At 41.8% G+C, this 13,619-nt stretch overlaps 1 protein-coding gene across 12 annotated transcripts in view; it reads left to right on the forward strand.

The window, feature by feature from the left end:
- The first annotated feature begins 10,942 nt into the window (after positions 1-10,942).
- LOC126271885 (dystroglycan 1) overlaps positions 10,943-13,619 on the forward strand; it is a 960,129-nt gene continuing 957,452 nt past the window's right edge. For 10 of the 12 annotated variants that reach the window (XM_049974252.1, XM_049974250.1, XM_049974243.1 and 7 more), the window contains exon 1: positions 10,997-11,304. The gene's annotated coding sequence lies outside the window, so the exon portion shown is untranslated. Of the gene's footprint in view, positions 11,305-13,619 lie in introns of all 12 variants that reach the window. The other 2 variants (XM_049974254.1, XM_049974256.1) reach the window with 2 other exon arrangements.

A 13,619-nucleotide genomic window follows, 5' to 3' on the forward strand; every position in this document is an offset into this window, starting at 1 on the left:
ACAAACCTATCTCTGAAGTGTTCACAGTAACTCACTCTCTCCCCCGCCTTTCATTCGTAACAAATCCTACTCGCGTTATTTCATTTTCTGTTGCTATTGATATTACCCTACACTCATCCGACCAGAAATCCTACCCATCTTTCAATTTCACTTCACTGACGCACATGGCACATAGACTGAGTCTTAGCATTTCCCTTTTCAGATTTTCTTGCTTTCTTACCACATTCAGACATCTGACATTCCAAGCCCCGACTTATCGAACGTTATGCTTTCAATCTTTACCTGATGGTCATCTCCCACTCGGCGGTGTGTTCCTGTAGATCCGAATGGAGGACAGCACGAAATTTATTGCCAACGGTGCGATCATGATGACACTTTTTCAATTAAAGCCAGATGTCCTGTGACTTCAATGCAGTGGTTTCCATTGCCTTCCGCGCCCTCATGCCGGTCATGACTGCTGATTCTTCCGTCTGTAGGGGCAGTTTCCCACCCAAGGGAAAGAGGGTGCCCAGAGCCTCTTTCCGCTCCTCCACCCTCCTGACAAGGCCGTTGGCTAAATGTGGGTGATCTCTTATGCCGAATGTCTTGATGATTTTTGTTCAAAATTTAGGCCGTGTCGCGGTTCGAACTCAAGACCGAGGACGCTTTAATCACAAAACAAAGACCTTTCCCCAGACCACGTGTGCGTATTCGATATCTAGAAAGGTCATAATATGCGACCAAGAAACGTATTTTAAAAATATGCAACTGACTGACGTCGGCGGTATAGGCCTATAGTTTGTGCGCCTATTCCGTGAGCGTCCTTCAAGACGGGAATTGCCAGGAGAATTTTCTAGTTACTAAGAATGCTTCGTTCCTCCAGGGAGCAAGTTCTTTCGCTTAGAATTATGGCGTCTCGTCAGGTGCAGTTGCGTTTCCCCGGTTCTGTGATTTTAGTTGATTCTCGATCCCGTACATGTTTCTATATCAGTCATTCCGCCGTTCGCTGAACAAATGAAGGGATGAGCCGCAAAACAATCTTCCTGCGTGTAATTAGAGTCACTGAGGCTGAGACAAATGAATCACGTTTAATAATAATGCGATATGCATAATTAGTAAACGAAAGTGCTACACCGATTCGTATGATCTACGTAGCATGACTGCTGAGATTGACACGGGATAGACAGGATACACACAGGTAACAAGTCGTAGCTGGAAATTTTCTGAAGTTAGGTCCGCAGTTGCTATGAATTTCGACGCCCGTTCGTAACTGTCTAGTACATGTCTTGCGCATTTTTGACTGACGACAACGACGCTTGTCATCCAACTGTGTTAGGTCGTGTTGTTGAGGTCTTCAGTCCGAAAACGGAATTCTCCACGCTAGTCTATCCTGTGCAAGCCTTTTCATCTTTGCATTACTACTGCAACCCACATTCTTCTGAATCTGCTTACTGTATTCATCTATCTGTCTCCCTCTACAATTTTTACCCCCCCCCCCCCCCCAACAGTTCCCTCCAGTACTAAACTGATGATCCCTTAATGTCTCAGAACGTGTCCTGTCAACCGATCCCTCCTTTAGTCAAGTTGTCCATCAGATTTCTGTTTCCCCCTGTTCGATTCAGTAACTATTCATTGGTTACTCGATATAACCACCTAATATTCGTGAATCTTCTGTAACACAACTGATGTGTCAGCACAGCATGAAATTCAACCTTTTACACAACAACACAAGCTCACCACAACAGGCTTTAGGGTGGTAGGACTGGACCAAGTGACACATCAAGCAATCACCATCGACAGTTGCACTGAACATTTACTTGGCACATTTAAACAAGACAAATAACAAATAATATCATCAACACATTTTTAAAATTACCACACATCTTTAAATTTACCATTTAGATGAGAGCATCTTGCTTCAAAATTTTAACATTCGTAAACCACGGCACTTATGGCCTATTACACATTTAGTGAAAGGAGTTAAAAGTTATTTACTCAAAAACTGTGATAACCGGAAAAATTTACTAAAATTTAACGAGAAAATGTAGGCTTTCGTTACTGCAGTGATTGGTATTACCAAAGTAATTCAGAGTACAGGCAACAATAAATCAGACGCCATGGCACACAACCACCTTACTTAAATAGCAGCCACCCTGCAATGTACGGTGACCAAGCAACCTCGTGGGATTCAACAAACTACTCCCAGAAGCGGACGCCCGCACACACAGCTGCTTCCAATACAGGCTTGGCATGGACTCTCAAACGGGAGCAGCGACGGTCACGAATAGGCACGAAAAATCCCAGAACTAGCGGGTATCTACAACAGACTGACATCTGCCTTAATTAACTAGAAACACAATAATTCATTACAGCACATCATCAGTAGAATTAATCAACCTATTAAGCAGTACACATCTATTATCTTATGTGCGTAAGGGCAATTATACGTTAAGCCGCGAGCGAACTAGATACACGGCCAGCCGGCATGCGCGGGCAAAGGGGTGGAAAATACCCAACAGCACGGGCAGGACGCAACCCAGGACCCCGCACCCACTACCAAGACAAACAGCAGAAGTGCCGATAAAACGAAATCAAAATGCAAGTAACTAGCGTGCAGGCTAACGGTATATCGAGTCGTCGAGTCCCCCCCCCCCCCCCCCCCCCACGTAAAACACAAAGTGACTTAAAGCAAATAGCCACACTTCAATTTGTAATTAAATCAAAATTAATTGTTGTTGTTGTTGTTGTCTTCAGTCCTGAGACTGGTTTGATGCAGCTCTCCATGCTACTCTATCCTGTGCAAGCTGCTTCATCTCCCAGTACCGACTGCAACCTACATCCTTCTGAACCTGCTTAGAGTACTCATCTCTCGGTCTCCATCTACGATTTTTACCCTCCACGCTGCCCTCCAACGCTAAATTTGTGATCCCTTGATGCCTCAAAACATGTCCTACCAACCGATCCCTTCTTCTAGTCAAGTTGTGCCACAAACTTCTCTTCTCCCCAATCCTATTCAATACCTCCTCATTAGTTACGTGATCTATCCACGTTATCTTCAGTATTCTTCTGTAGCACCACATTTCGAAAGCTTCTATTCTCTTCTTGTCCAAACTAGTAATCGTCCATGATTCACTTCCATATATGGCTACACTCCAAACAAATACTTTCAGAAACGACTTCCTGATACATAAATCTATATTCGATGTTAACAAATTTCTCTTCTTCAGAAACGCTTTCCTTGCCATTGCCAGTCTACATTTTATATCCTCTCTACTTCGACCATCATCAGTTATTTTACTTCCTAAATAGCAAAACTCCTTAACTACTTGAAGTGTCTCATTTCCTAATCTAATTCCCTCAGCATCACCCGATTTAATTTGACTACATTCCATTAATTACATTAATTACAATATCTATATACTGTCATTGAAGGAATTCTTGTACTTTCATTAACAGAATCAGTTTCAAACTATTTAAACACACAATAACAATTGACCTCTCATTAACTCGTAAGAATTTATGAACTATTCATTTAGAATTAGAGACATGTTTCTCAGACACACTATTACTTTAGATAGAAACGTAACGGTAATGTTATTAGAGTTCACGACAAAATATATCTAGGGAAAATTTAATCCATGTATATCTATAGCAATTGTCCAGCTTAACTCCGTCGTGTGATATAAATACCAGGCGGCAGTTAGACAAGGACCGGCCGAACTGTTTTCAATGACGACTAAACACTGACAGTAGCAACATACAAACAGAACGTATCAGCACTCCAGGTCCTAGTAAATGTTAATCATCACATCACATACAGTTCTCACTAGAACATTGTGCACTAAGCAAGTTGAAATTAAACGCATTCGAGGACAGACTCAGTAGGAGTAGCAAAGGCCGGCCAATAAAATGGAGTCAACAGCACAGAACCTAGTAGTCGATTCCGACCACAATTTACAGCAAAAGCGAGGACCTTACCCTCTTGCCTGTCCGACGAAGCCAGCCGCCGCAGATCCCGGTGCCAGGAGACATACTGCAAGCGAAATACACCAACGGTTTTTAACATGGCTGTCAATCAGCGACTGTTGTATAATACAAAATTTTGAAAAACACAGCCCTCAGTCGCGAACACAATTAATTTGTGATCTAGGTTTCGGTGTCACAAGGGACACCATATTTGCACAAAATTAAAACTAAATGTTACAGCATAACGTACCAAAAAAATACGAAAGCTGCGGTCATACCTGACAGCGTCAGATAGTCGTAATTAAAATAAAATGCAACAGAGGTGCAAGCCACTAGCGGCTGCCATGTGTCCTCTGCTACAGTCAACACAAACCTGAAACATCATGTGACTTGTGCGCCACGGCAACTTCAACCGCCATCTGATGACTAATTGGTAAAACAGGCTGTTTTGTAAACATCTCTCGTAACTGCAGAGAGGGAAATAAACAAACACCTGAACGGTGTACATGAAGTAATTACAATAGCGGGATACTGCATGATATAAAATACAACTAATGACCGACTGGCTGTAGTACAAAAATTCTAGAATAATTGCATAAAGAAGACATATACGAAATAATCCATTGAATGACATTACTGCTTGCTATTATAGATACGTTATAGAAACCAAACAAGTTTTTTAATTTACATATGTGAGCCGTAAAAACTAGAAAGAAAAGATATCTCTGAATCAGCAAAAAGTTGTTGGTACATCAAAGTGTTAGATCTCGCCAAGCAGCGGCTTTATACCGTTGGAATAACTTCTTCTGCACAACTGCACCTGCTCTTTAAGAAAAAGTCCGTCATTCGAAAGTAAATGCTTAGAAATTTCCTGAAAGTTTGGCCGTACCTTTTTGTAAGACCCTGTATTGGTCGTGACCGGGCCAAATATCTCACCAAATAAACGTCAAACGAAAAAACTGCAAAGAACGAAACTTGTCTAGCTTGAAGGGGGGAAACCAGTTGGCGCTGTGGTTGTCCTACCAGATTGCGCTGCCATAGGTCAAACGGAAATCAACTGCGTTTTTTAAAATAGGAACCCCCATTTTTTATAACATGATACCACGCACTTACACGTTTGTGACTATTACAGCGCCATCTATCACAAAGCAAAAAAAGTGATCCAACTAAAACATTAATATTTCTTTACGTACTACACAAACATGTAATAAAAAATTGGGGGTTTCCTATTTTTTTTAAAAATGCAGTTGATATCCGTTTGACCTATGGCGGCGCCATCTAGCGGGCCAACCACAGAGCCATTTGGTTTCGTTGTTTGTAGTTTTTACGTTTGGTGCTTATTTCGTGAGACATTTGGCACATTCACTATCAATGGACAACCCTGAACAAGGGGCAGTCAAGTGAAGCCAAGAGAGATGTATAAATGTAAAAGAAGTGTGTATTATTTGAAGTGTAATTGGCGAAATATTGTTATCCCATTGCGGTCAATGCCTTTATAGAGATATATCTACTGTTGCTTATGGAACCATTTGAGTATTTTCTGGGAATCATCGAAAACATTAATTATTACATCTTATGTTCGTAACATGCTTCTTTCCATCATAAAGTTCAGCATTTTGAAAGCTCGCTAAAACGCACCATTTGAATCGTGATTCCTTTGACGCCATTGGTTAGCATGCCGCTCCTACTGTCGTATAGTTCATTCGCAGTAACACCTTATTTTGGACTTTACTGAGCCGTGTGCGGCTCGCGGTCTTGCCGTTTATTGCTCGTCACCTTGTTTTTGTGGTTCTGTCGCCTCGTTTTTCTTTTAATTCGATTTACTGACGTGACTGGGTTGCTGGTTTGCTTGCCTGTGAAAGACAGCAGCAGCGCTTATCGATAAGTGCACTGTCGTACTATCTCTGGAGCGACCGCTAGTATTTCCGGGTCGTCGTGTGCCTGGAGTTCAGTGTGGGGACAGAGCAGGAGCCCCAGTGAGGCGCGGACAGCCAGCACTCGCCGACCGCTGGCCACACACATGAACTGTCCGACGGAAGGAGACTGGAGCGGAAACGACCGTCGGTTGGTCTTCATGGAGAAGAAGTAAAAACTTTGAGTTCGCCGATGACACTGTAATTCTGTCAGAGACGGCAAAGGACTTGGAAGAGCAGTTGAACGGAATGGACAGTGTCTTGAAAGGAGGATATAAGATGAACATCAACAAAAGCAAAACGAGGATAATGGAATGTAGTCAAATTAAATCGGGTGATGCTGAGAGAATTAGATTAGGAAATGAGACACTTAAGATAGTAAAGGAGTTTTGCTATTTGCGGAGCAAAATAACTGATGGTCGAAGTAGAGAGGATATAAAATGTAGACTGGCAATGGCAAGGAAAGCGTTTCTGAAGAAGAGAAATTTGTTAACATCGAATATAGATTTATGTATCAGGAAGTCGTTTCTGAAAGTATTTGTTTGGAGTGTAGCCATGTATGGAAGTGAAACGTGGACGATATCTGGTTTGGACAAGAAGAGAATAGAAGCTTTCGAAATGTGGTGCTACAGAAGAATACTGAAGATAAGGTGGATAGATCACGTAACTAATGAGGAGGTATTGAATAGGATTGGGGAGAAGAGAAGTTTGTGGCAAAACTTGACTCGAAGAAGGGATCGATTGGTAGGACATGTTTTGAGGTATCAAGAGATCACAAATTTAGCATTGGAGGGCAGCGTGGAGGGTAAAAATCGTAGAGGGAGATCGAGAGATGAGTACACTAAGCAGATTCAGAAGGATGTAGGTTGCAGTAGGTACTGGGTGATGAAGAAGCTTGCACAGGATAGAGTAGCATGGAGAGCTGCATCAAACCAGTCTCAGGACTGAAGACAACAACAACAACAACTTGTACTTAAATTACCTAAAAATAACATATCTTTTGAGAATACTGACCTAAAAAGCTGTTTCAGTATTAGAATCATTCAGAGCAACAACTACACAAACCATATTTTTAACAGAAGAAAATAGCCTATTGTACGCCGGCGCGCACCTTTTCGTCCGAAGCAAATAGAAGGCCACGGAGGTCTTTTTTCAGCGCTCCGAAACACGGAAATTGTATGGGGAGAGACCTGGACATCCTGGGTGTGTAAGGGATTCCCAGCGAAACGGCTGCAGCGTAGTTGAAACGCCATTTGACAACATGTGGACACGCATAATCTTGCAACAGAATGGTGCGAAATCCTGCGCGTTTGGATTGATGACGTTTCGACTACGCTCGATACAGTCCCGATCGTTCTCCATGCGATTTTTCAAGCCATCACGAAAGACATATGTGGCCTATTGTGTAAATTGAAGGTGAGGGGGGCGGGGGAGTGTGGAGGAAAGGAAAGGGAAATAACTCATGAAATCTGCATAAGGACTTCATGTGGAGTCAGCAGTATCGAGTTCAAATGTATCCCAGACTGGAATTCGAATCCAGATCTCCTTCTTACTGGGCAGCTGCGTTAACTACTGCACTTCCCGGAGACAGTGTTTGACACAATTGCGCCGACTATCTCGGTACTCCCCCTCAGCCGATCTACACTCCCATCTAGGATCGACGGCCACCTATTCGTAGTCCCCGCTACTTTGAGATTCCTGTAAGAGGTCGAACGTGATTGGGTGTTCGCACTAAACGTGGTGGATTCATTGCCCATCTAGGCGACTTATGTGTGGTGTCTGCTCTTTTGGACATGCATGGAGCACGTGGACAGGGATTGCAGTCTGGTGGTGTTAGATGGAAGAGTGATCAGCCGAGGGGCGTACTGAGATTGTCCGCATATTAGCGGTAAACATTATGTCTGTGTGGCTCAGTGGTTAATGTAACTGCATAGTGCTGGCATGAAATGAGCGTTAAGATACAAATGTGTCGATAGGGAACATTTGTTGTGAACGAGCCTGAATTTTTTTTGTTTGGTTCGTATGGCATCTGTCAAAGATATTTAGTATACATCAAGTCATGGAACAAACAACATCATATGTTTTCATCGTGTTAACAATGTCGAATTTTGTACCAGAAAGTGATGATCTGCGGAAAGCATTAATTTTTTGTTTTCATTTGAAAAAAAGTGCTGCAGAGTCGCATCGAATGCTTGCTCTATCAGAAGCAACATGCAAAAGATAGTTTCAACGGTGCAGAAATAATGATTTTGATGTAACAAATGAAGAATGTGGAAGACCACCAAAAAAGTTCGAAGACGTCGAATTGCAAGCAATATTGGATGAAGATGATACTTTGAGTCAGAAGCAAATGGCAGCAAATGTTGCACAACAAACAATTACTGACCGTTTGAAAGCCATGGCAAAGATCGAAAAGTGTGGAAAATGGGTGCCACATGAATTGAATGAAAGACAGATGGAAAACCGAAAAACCATTTGTCAAATTTTGCTTCAAAGACATGAAAGAAAACCAATTTTGCATCGAATTGTTACTGGCGATGAAAAATAGATTATTTTAAGAATCCTAAACGGGAAAAATCATTGGTTAATCCGGGACAACCATCAACATCGACTGCAAAACCAGATCGATTCGCCAAGAAGACAATGCTCTGTGTTTGGTGGGATCAGAATGGTGTGGTGTATCATGAGCTTCTAAAACCCGGTGAAACTATGAATACTAATCGCTACAGACAACAAATTATCAATCTGAACTATGCATTGTTCGAAAAAAGACCAGAATGGGCCAGAAGACATGACAAAGTAATTTTTTTACACGACAATGCACCTGCACACAAAGCAAAACTGGTTCAGGATACAATCAAAACAATTGCCTGGGAGCTGCTACCCCACCCGCCGTATTCAAGAGGCTTGGTCCCTTCCGACTAACATTTGTTTCGTCAATGGGACACGTAGTGGCTGAGGAACACTTCGATTCCTACGAAGACATGGAAAATTGGGTGTTTGATTGGTTTGCTTCAAAAGACGAACATTTCAACTGGCGTGGTATCCACAAATTGCCAGAAAGGTGGTCAAAATGTATAGATAGCAATGGTCAGTGGTTTGAATAAAATGTTTTTACTTTACAATTCAAAATTGGTGTTTCATTTCACAAAAAAAACTCTCATTTCATACCGGTACACCTGGTAAGCAGGAGATCCTCAATTCGAATCCCAATCCAGCAGATATTTGTACTCGACGCCGCCGATTCCGTAATGAGACCCAATGGAGCTGACTTCATGAGTTCCTTCCCTTTCCCTTCCTTTCTCCCACCTCCATCTTCAGTTTACGTAATATCTTTCACAGCTACGATTGTCCTTTCGAAATAATACACAGTTTTTCTCCATCTGCCTCGTTTTCATTTCGCTGCCCCTTTTATTTCATCTACCCTAACTATAATAGTCCAAATTCTATACAGTTATTATTATTTATTTTATGGCCTTCATTGGACTACTCTAGTCAAAAATACAAAGTTGTAAACAAGTCGTTACACAGGGATACAATTTGGTTCAACAATAACTTAATATGATATTTAGGAAATATAATTATTAGAGTCTATTCTTATATGAAAGGTGTTATGCTCTTCTGTCTGCCCAATATTTCTTCATTCTTTCAGATTTTTCTTTCTTTGTACATCTGAGACCACTCATCCTGTATTCCTTTTATTGATTTTCATTTGTAGTCTGGTTTGCGGGTCTTGCAGTATTCTGGTTTTCTCTGTCTTGTTTTAAGTCATCTACTGTAATTTGAAGTTCTTTTATATCTTCCTTAATTTCTGTGATCCAGTTAATGTCGCTCTTGCTGTTCCATAATTTTTGTATTATTTTTTTACTAATTCTGTTTTCTGGAGTTCTTATCAGATGTCTAAAGAATTAGATGCGTTTCTTCCAGATTGTGCTCATGACTGGTTCTATTTTCTATCATTTGATGCTATTCTCCACTGTCCATTTATTTTATACTGTTTATTTATACATGTCCTAATTATTCTTGTTTCTATTTTTAGTATTGTGTTAATTTCCGCTGAATTAGTTTGTTTTGAAGATAGTTTCAGCTACATACGTTATTTCTGGTTGTGTAACTGTTTTATAGTGTTTTAATTTTGCATCTATAGACAGGCTTTTTTTGTTGTAGGTAGTTTTGGTAATGTAATTTGCGTAATTCAGTTTTTTGTTATATTCTGCCATGATGGCTTCTCATTTAGATTGTATGTTATTATTTCACCTAAATATTTAAATTTATCAACAATTTTGATTTCCTGTTCTCCTATTGTAATTTTGTTTGCAAGCAGTAGATCAGTTAGCATAATCTCCGTTTTTTCAAATGATATTCTAAGACCTACTTTCTTTGCTATTTCTTGTCGTGATTTCACTTGTTGCCTGGCTTCTTGAACGGTGTTGGCTAGGAGAGCAAGATCATCAGCGCATCCCAAGCAGTTTAATTTAATATCAACTTTTGCACTTCCAATTCTTATCACCTTTGGATTGTCCTTGTACCATTCTCTCATTACGTATTGTGTACAGTTGAACAGTAATGGTGATAGGCAGTCACCTTGTCTTAAGCCTAGTTTTATGAGGAATGGTTCCGTAATTTCTCCTCTAAACTTCACTTTTGATTTGGTGTTGGTTAGAGTTCGTTGTATTATTTTAATTAATTTTGGATGGAGTCCTAGATTTCTTAAAATTTTTAATACTGAAGGTCTTTGGAGACAGTCATATGCCTTCTTCAAATCTACAAATGTTATGGACCAAAAATTAACAGTTCGGGCAGCAAGGAGTCACTCAAAAAAAGTAACTTCAGTACTTCTGATAGAACACCAACTTCATCACACGAAGCACGGGATCCTGCGCCGGCCGAATGGCGCTGCGCGCTGGGTAGGTGATATCAGAGAAGCAGCTCGTTTGGCGGTGCTTGAGAGGGTGGGAGACCTTGCCCGAGTCGGCGCCCAATAGGTCAATAACACGGTCTCTGGCTTCCGGTCGCCCGTCTGGCACCAGCCGCACGCCCGCGCACGCGGTGCCGCCGCGGCTGCTAGATGGCAGCAGTGTGCCAAAGCGCCGCGCGCGCCATCTGCGGCTAGCCGCCGCAACCGGACGAGTACCATTCGCCATTTTTGGACGGAGTGAGCTGTGGGCGGACGCGCGGCATTTCTTCGCCGGACTCGAGCGTACTCGGGCCGGCCACGTGTGGGTGCGCGTGTGTTTTGTGTGCGCGGACGCAGCCGAGTGGGCGCTCGCAGTTTTTGGAGAGGACGCCGAGCACACGCACATCAGGAGAATGGAGTCCACCGGCGCCGCGTGCTGATCACCGCGCCGAGGGAGGACGGCGAGTACGCCGAGCGACTGTGCACGGAGCGCGAACACGCCTGCAGCTGCCAGCTCGCCGTCGATAGAAGTCGTCATCCACTAGCAAGGTGAGCCGCCGGCCTATATAGCGCTTAGCCCACTCGCGGGACGCTCATTGGCCCACACCGCTGCTTAAAGCAGCAGCACGTGCGCCAACCCGTTCACGTCCAGTTAAAGTTTCACTACCCTCGTTTCAGTTGCCCTCAGTGCAATACATCAAAATAAACGCATGCGGCACGTCGACTACGAATGAAAATTTTCAGATAGGGACAATTTTACATAATTTTGTTTTACTCTTGTTTCTGACTATCTGTTTCGGACACTGCGCCCATCATCAGAGTCATTCATAAATGTTGCAAAACAGCTCATACCCAACTAAAATCAATGAGTTTGAATTACATTCTGCGTTTTGCCGTTACGATAGTATGGTGTTGCACTAAATTAGTACCGTTACTATGTAGTTAAAGAGGTAACAAACAAGATCAGGCAGTTTGAGGGTGGAGCTGAGATAATTTACAGTCCAGTAACTTCATTTTTACACCTATATTTCCTCGCAGAAACTATGTTAAAGTAAAAACATTACTCTCTATACACTTTTTCACCCAAGGCAGACAGCCACAAAAACAAACAAATGTGCAGTCATAAAATAAAAAAAAGTCCTCAATTGTAGTGTAGGACAACAGATACCCATATTTGCTCAGAGTTAATAACCATGCATCTGTGTTTCGCTCTAGGCAGCATATTACCGTGTTCAAAAAATTTTATTTCATTGTAGGTGTCGTTTAAAATATCAATTTCGTTTCAGGGCTTTATTGCTAGGTAGTCATTTATGGTTTTTCAGTATTTTTTTTATTATAGCATCTACTCTGTAGGAAATGTACGCATCGAATGTAACAACAAATGTCTAACAATGGAAGAGGACATTTATTTTTATGCAGTGTACAATTTATGACGAGTGTTAACGAGCTCCAAGCTTGAAAAGTATTGCGAAAAATCAACTTATATCAATGTCGCGTTTTTTTGGCGACCGTTCCGGTTGTTTCGTAACAGACATGCGTCACTACTCTTTCTGAAAACTCATTTTCAGAAACGTATGCGACGACATATTAATCCAATTACTTCAGTGAAGCAGTAAAAAATGGCCATGTTGAACATGTGTAAAGAGTGCACTGTCAGCACTTTGATAAAATAACACGCCTTATTTAACGGCCTACGACAGAGCGTATAAGTTGACTAGAACATTGGAAGAGATAACGGCGTATCAGGGCAGTTGCACATTTTTACATCTCCGGCATGACTCACAACGTAGCCTTACACCGTCACATAACAGCGCTCGTCAGGGTTTGCCTTGGGGAAACGAGAGAAGTTGCCCGTCACGTGTTATGACTGCCCTACTGATCAGTGGGCTTTCACTTACGCGCTGGTCTGTCTCTCGTACTCTCTCTGTCTCTCTCTCAAACACACACACAATTACGTAACGTATTACTCTCCCACTGCCGTCGCACGTATAGCCATCAGGTTTACTTCGATTCTGAGCACGAAAAGCTATTAGTTTCCGTGCTCATGCTTTGCTTTTCACCTAGGTCGGAGAGGAGCTCCTAAAATTCCAAAAACCGAAGCAACATAATTGGAGAGCTATCTGCCGGATTTTTTACTACATTTTATCATTATTTACAGATTGTAGAGAACCAGTTAGAACTCTTTTGAATACTTCTGCGTTATTAGTAAATGTAAACACACCGGATATTTCCGGCGATTTAATTTACACCTGTTTTTGTGCCTTCTGAAATTGAGAAGGAAAACAAGTTTATAATTATGCTTCTCGTCAACTTACTTCCAGTGATAAATATTCGTATTTCATCTAGATAAGTTAATCAAAGTATCTTTATCTTTGGCTAATCTTAGTGCCCACTTTTATCAGTATTTTAGCGTCTACATAAATATTAGCGCCTAGAGCGAAGTGACAAGTGCTACGCTCCAAAAGACTCCACAGTAAGGTCAAAGAGTGTTCCCTCCTTAGTTCTGATTTCACACGCTGAACACGTTTCGCTCTCTTTTGAGAGATCTAATACTCCTATATTACCGCGTTGTGAGAAGAACACACTTCTTGACGAGAGAACTACTTCACGTGCAAGTGCAACAAATTTCAAAGAAAGGTTACACCTGAATGTTCCGAAGTGCATGTCGTAATGCAATAAATCGCAGTGTTTGTAATTGAACGTAGTTTTGTTGTACTCCGTGCTTTCTATACAGATGCAGCTCTTAATGTTTAGTGAAACTAGGACTTACAATTACTGCCATAATTTCTTGCTCTGTACGCAGACCAGGATATCAGTCCAGTGAGTAACTGGTGAACCTTCCTAGGTAGGCCAAGAGTCAGTAA

The sequence above is a fragment of the Schistocerca gregaria genome, chromosome 5 (assembly GCF_023897955.1).
Source record: "Schistocerca gregaria isolate iqSchGreg1 chromosome 5, iqSchGreg1.2, whole genome shotgun sequence".
Taxonomy (NCBI): domain Eukaryota; kingdom Metazoa; phylum Arthropoda; class Insecta; order Orthoptera; family Acrididae; genus Schistocerca; species Schistocerca gregaria.